We start from the raw sequence: 6705 nt of genomic DNA on the forward strand, positions 1-6705 counted from the left end.
TGTATGGCGCGGCAAAATGATAACGCTCCCTGATGGCGGTACATGTTTTTTCAAAGTTTGGGGTGGTACATGGTACATGTAGATCTCCATTTCTTGCAAGTATTAGCTGATGATTGGGCCGTCGCTCCCACCGTTATGGGTACTGCTTGATTAGACCAAAACGACTTCTGAGTCCCATCATTTGAGCCGGTGGTTCGTTAAACAAGTTGTTGGTTGAGTTATGGATACTGCTTGAACAATGATCTTTGTTTTCCTTTTTCTTGATATTTGAAGTGTTGCAGCAGGGTATACTGCTAGATTGATTAAAGGGATGGAGACGGCAAAGAAGGGAACACCACAAGGGAGGCCGGTCATATCACCCATGTGTTGCTGATGTGTTGGCAATTAACGCACGTTGCGGCAAAATGGTATCTCGAGAAACTTTTATTTTATCGACACATATGTACTTGCTCTGATATGGTTTTTTTTTTGACGAACTATGTTGTTAAATTTGGTACCAAATATATGCATCTGAGATATATATCGAACAAACCAAAAAAAGGAAAATGTTGCTAGCAGAATTTGGATGGGGCTCTGTTTTTTTTTTCTTTTTCTCTTTTTGAGGGATGGGGCTCATCTTTCTTTATTTTCTTGTTGTCTATAACTTATTTTGATTCTTAATGTTATGGGAAATACTACGCTTGTTTGAGCACATAGAGAGCACATGCATACAATGTCACAAAAATGGAATTCGACCCTCATGTGGAGAAACAAAAACGAGATGTTTTGAATAGTATTAATTCAAATTAAATTATGAAATAGAACCACTGTCCATGAAAATTATTTTCATTTACCAATCTTTGTTCTTGACTAGGGTTTGAATTTTTGCGACATGGCGAACCAATGTTGTGCCACTTAAAAAATTGTGGTTCATACGCACGAGTGCACCGGTTGCACCACAAGTCCGGGGTGCACATGATATGCACTCGATGTCCTCGTTTAAAAACTGGACTGCAGATCGTACCAAAAAAGGCAGAATCGAAGACCCTAGCGGTTTCTAAAGATCCATGTACCATCCCAACCATCGGACTGATGAAAACCAGCTGAACCGGGCGGTTTTATTGCAGAAGTTAAACCCATGTCACCAACAAGGCTACGACAGTAGGGCGAAGCGCAAATGTAGCCCACTAGGCGACTCTTCATGACTCACTTGTTGTCCAATATAAGGAAAAAAAATCTTTTCTACCTTCTTTTGAGTGGCTGTTACGGTCTTTAGAATCTGCTATGGTGATGTAGTTTGTAGATATTCCTTTTACTTACTACCGATTCAGTGCAATTCTCAAACTCCGACGTGCGGCATACAACCGGAGGAAGAAGATGGTCAATATATGGTTTTCGATGTAATTTTACTTTTGCTAATTTTATGTCTTGTTGTCATTCCATGGTACTAACTATTATTTTTTTCTTGTAATTATCCATTGTTGTCTTTTTCCAAGAAAAGTATGTAAAAGCTATTTCTAACCAGACAATTGAAACGACCATCGAACCAGCAACATGCCTGTATGGTTCGTTTTATCGAAAAATGGTTTTTCCCCGCTTTGTATACAAAGCAACCAACCGAACCATACAGGAATAGGTGCTGGGGCGGAAGCAGCACAGTCATGCCCAAAAGAAACGACAAAGAAAGAGCAAAAGAAACAAATGCCGACAACGGCAGATCAACAAAAGCGAAAAAGCCTCGCGATCGCTGCGCCCACCAGGATCTTTCACTAGGCTCCAAGACTCCGAAGCGTCGGCATCTATCAACACCTTCAAGAAGGATCCGACGATGACGACGCTGCTGCCAAGGGTTTTCCCCTGTACACAACGAGGCGAGAGGAAGGGTAGCCTCCGAGCCCTCCCGGAAAGTCAGGTGGCACCCACAAGCACCACCGCGCCGGTGTCGGCCACGCCGACAGGGGTTTCCCCCGATCCCAACCCGCACCTCGGGCGCTCCGGATCCAGCCACCAAACCAACCACCACCTTGCGCCAACGCGGTCATGAGGCCCCCACGGCACCACGAAGTGAGGACAGCGCGACGAAGAATCAGAGCCGAGACTAAGGCATCGGCACCGTCGGCACGCGGGAGGGTCCCACCTCCACCATCAGTGACGGTAGCCGCCCGGACGCAATAGCAGGAGCACACCAGGCCCGTGGGCCCACAGGCCCGATCGAGCCGTCGTGGGCCCGTAAAGCTCCCGGCTTCGCATTGCTGCCGGCACGCCATCGACGCCGACGCCCCATATCCGAGCCGCTCCTCCTCCTCACTGTGTCGTAGACAACGAGGCCACGCCGAGGGGCCGGCCCGCTAGGACCCAGATGGGGCCCGCCGGGCCCAGATCTGCGCCGGGGGCGCGGCGTCGGCCACCCAGCACCACCACGCCGCCCCGCCGCCAAGGAGCAGCGCCGCCACCACGCCCGTCGCCGGCCACCCCGCCGGGTCACCGGGCCGTCACCAAGCCGAGCGACACCGCCGCCGCCCCCTGCCCCGGGCCAAGAGGACGCGTGCGGGGGAGAGGAGATCCTGCCGCTGCTGGCACCCCCCCAGGCGGGAGCCGGGGGCGCCCACCGGCGATGGCAGGGGAGAGGATGAGGGGGCGAAGCCGAGAGCAGAGGCGTGGGGGCCTCCCCGGCCGCCTCCTGGGGAGGCGGCGCGAGGGCGGAAGGAGGGGCGGAGGAGGAAGGGCGGGGGAAGGGGGCGGATCCGGGCCGCGCGCCGACGAGGGCGGCCGCATCCCGCCGGAGACGGGCAGGGGAAGGTGGCGGCGGCGAGGGTTTCGGGAGCGGGAGCGAGTCGCGGGCTAGCCTAAGATGCTGGGTGGTGGCACAGTTTCAAAATTTGCATGTTGATGGTTCGTTTACCGGTCTGATTTTTAAAATTATGTTGATGATAGGGATATGACTTTTTCCAAATCATGGTAGTCCAATCTTTCACCTATCATGGTAGTGCAATCTTTCACCTATCATCTCACGTCGCATTTCCCTCCCTTTCTACATCTCCTTATCCCTACACTCCCCCAACAAGTTAAGAACCCTAAAAGGAGCAAGGAAACAAGCAAACGAGCCCATGCACATCATATCCTTGAGAGCCACAGGTCAGGCTCCCTTCCAATCAAGCACACTCTCAAAGTCTCAAACACTATACAATATTGTTTTCCCTGCTGGTATATAAAACCACCAAACTCCAATAAGTTGGTGCGCTCAAAGTGGCGGTGCCTCATGTGGCGACAAAGTGCTAATCTAACTTGCCGCAAAAAAAAAGTGCTAATCTAACGGCATCTAGTCTAGTATAGTATAAAACTGATAAACATTGTACTTGGGGTGGATAATTGGACCATCTCTCGGCTACTGTTTTCTCAGATGATACGGATCAAGCCAAAGCCGAGAGAGAGAGAGAGAGAGAGAGAGAGAGAGAGAGAGAGAGAGAGAGAGAGAGAGAGAGAGAGAGAGAGACGTGTGGCAGTGACGAATTTTGGGGATTGGGGCATCGAAATTAAAGTAGTGTTAGAATGACGTGTGGCAGTGACGAATCAAAAAAAGAGAAAATATATACAACAAATTTAGAATTTCCTTTGTGGCAAACATTAAAGAATGTTTGGAGTTCTTGCAAAGTTTCATCATGGAATCCCATTCGTGAAAGTCATGGAAAAAAGTAAAATCAGAGCTTCAAAATACGTTTGAAAGTACCATTTTCAGAGCATCAATTTTTTGCCACTACTTCCATGAATGTAATTTCATGATGAAACTTTGCAAACACCCAAAACATTCCTTAATGTTTGCCATAAAAAATCAGAATTTTTTATTTACTTTTAGCCTTTTTGAGTTTACCATTCATCCAGTAGGTATGAGTTTGGGACCGGATACTCCCCATCCAAGCAAGCGTGAAAGTACCTTTGAGAGATTTTTTGTTACGGAGACAGAGTTATTTTCTCTAGTATAGAGTCAGAATTGCATGGTCCACGCTTATCCTATAGAATTAAATACACACGTTTGTTTTACAACGGGAAATATATTAATATTAAGATGATATTGCTTACACCCGGCGTCTACAATAACACAATATGTTGAGATGCACACAACAAGAAAGGAGTAGACGACCGGAAAAAATGATCCTAAATTCACGGAAGGGTTAATTGTCCTCCCCCTTCCCACTGAGAGCGCTAATAGTGGATGCCGATGCGCCGAGCTCTACCTTCACCTCGCCCCTTCGGTGCCTATATGAATGGGGAGGAAGCACATCTTGTGGTAGTAGTGATCCCTTCTCCTCTGCATCAAGAGATGTGGCGGTGGCAGCGGCGGCGGTCGATGCGCCAACCTTCTTCTACTTGCCGCATTGGTTGGTGGTATGTTGGGCAGTGCAGGAAGGGAGCTGTGGCTCCCTCGTCCTACTCCCCCTTGTTGTCACATTGGTGGCAGTAGGGAAGGGGCGGAGGTGGAGTGTAATGTGGCAGAGCTCCTTGTCGTCGTCGTCTGCTCCTTGTCCTCGCATGTTCTTAACTTTTGGTACCTTGCTTAATACTAGTAATTAATAAGAACTAGATGATACCTCGCACGTTGTTGCAGAAATGTTTTGCAATATATTCAGTGAGTATTGGTTGTATGAAACATGGTTGCAATATATTCAGTTTCCTTCTATTTTGGTGCTTGTGGGCTTGATAGATGGTTGTGTGCCATATGGCTCGTCCTAGTTCTAGTACCTGATGTGGTCGTATACCTAGGTGTTTGCATTGTCGCTCCTTACTTCATATGACTCCATTTTGAAAATGGGGGCCAAGAAGCCCCTCTTATCAAAAAATAGAGTCGGCAACTTTTTCGTTAGCCTTGAAGATTTGAACTATGTCGATAATCCGAGGATGAGATTTGGAAACCAAAATGGTTCTCATTGGAGTATCCTAGAGCTCTACAAACCTGATCACCACTGACTTCCTGATAACTGCCATCAGTTTCACTCATGCCACATGGTTGTTCCTTCAAATGTGTTTGTGGACATGCTCCATTGGCAATCATTGGCAAGGATCAACACTTATGACATATATAAGTGAGGGCAAAATACGGGACTATGAAACAAGTGAGTAAAAGCCATGTGCGGTCTCTGACATCGGGTAATTTTTGAAGCACTGTTGGACGCTGCTGAATGTTTCCTTTTGTTCACATGATTGAATCAACAAATATTAATGTATATTTGCAAGGTGTATCTCGGATAATTTGGGTTCTATGAACCAACTTCACAAAATAGAGTAGACCCAAGCAACTTAAAGTTCCCAACATTCCGATAGCGCAAAGTCGTTCATACAAGTCCTGGATACTGCTTCAATAATGTTTTTTCTTTTCTTAATATTGCAACGTTGTAGCCTCGTATGATATATATTGTTAGATTGATCAATGAGATGGGGACGGTAAAGAAGGGAACATCACATAAGAAATCACAACGTGGGCCAATTATATATCCCATGTGTGATGGTGTGCTAGCAAGTAGTAGTTGCACATCACGCCAAAATAATATCGCAAGAAACTTTAGTTTCATCGATGCGTATGTACACAATATGTTATAGTACTTCAATAGCATTATTTGCATTTGTGATATAACAACAAAAGAAACAAGAGTGAAATATAGCTGACTACTGTTTACAGCGGATACCATATATCTTATACTAAATGTTACGGCACATGCATGTGTTTGAGCACATCTTTTTGAAGAACAGTTCCGTTTGAGAACACAGAGCACACAAACATGCACCATGTCACAAAATTTAAATTGCACTTGCCTCTTGAGAAACAAAAAGAAGAATCAGACCCATTATTGTAACTGAATATATAAATTTTTACAAGGACTTTTACTATTCGACAGTTACATATATTTCCCCGAAAAAAACAGTTACATATACTGCGCAACAAAGGCATCATGTAGATCTCCATTTCTTGCAAGTTTTAGCTGATGATTGGGCCACTCCAACGCGTCAATTCGTCATGTCAAATTGACGCGCCACCGATTAGTTAGCATCCAGATCATTGCCTACCACGTTCATAGGCAACATAGCCTCGTAGGCACGACTGTAATGTTTTATCCTCCAAATCCATTTATTACTCTAGTATTACGATTTCCTTCGGTTGTTATCATAGACTAAGCATATATTTTTAGCTTTCCTAAATTTAATAAATATGTATAATATGTTATAAAAACAATTATTTAGAAAATTCATTCAATTGGAAATCTAAATATATATTTTGGCATGAAATAAATTTTGCTTATAAAATAAAGACCTAAAATCCGTGCTCAACTTATAAATCCAACCAGAGGAAGAAATAGAGTCGGCGAAAGTGATTAGGTTATTCTGTCCGAAGAACCAGACAAAGTAAAATGGCTTCTCACTGCTTCTGGGTCTTTGCTATTAAATCCTTGTACCAATGTCTTGTTGTACGACAAGTCGTATTACCATTCTTAAGGAAAACAAAGATATCTCCGAAAGTTGAGCCTTTTTCCTTAATTAGTTATCAAGAAGAGGGCCCTGATCTAAGATAGTTCGAGTAGAAAAGATTTGGACGATAGTAAGAAATATAAGGTTTGACAATGATGAAAGCATTGATCGCTTATTTTCCTGCGCTACATACGTAGCTCCCCCCCCCCCCCCCCGCCCCCGGGCATATTTTCATTTCTGCTAGAATTTTTGCCTAGCTAAACTGTCAAA

Source organism: Triticum aestivum, chromosome 5B (assembly GCF_018294505.1).
Source record: "Triticum aestivum cultivar Chinese Spring chromosome 5B, IWGSC CS RefSeq v2.1, whole genome shotgun sequence".
Classification (NCBI taxonomy): Eukaryota; Viridiplantae; Streptophyta; class Magnoliopsida; order Poales; family Poaceae; genus Triticum; species Triticum aestivum.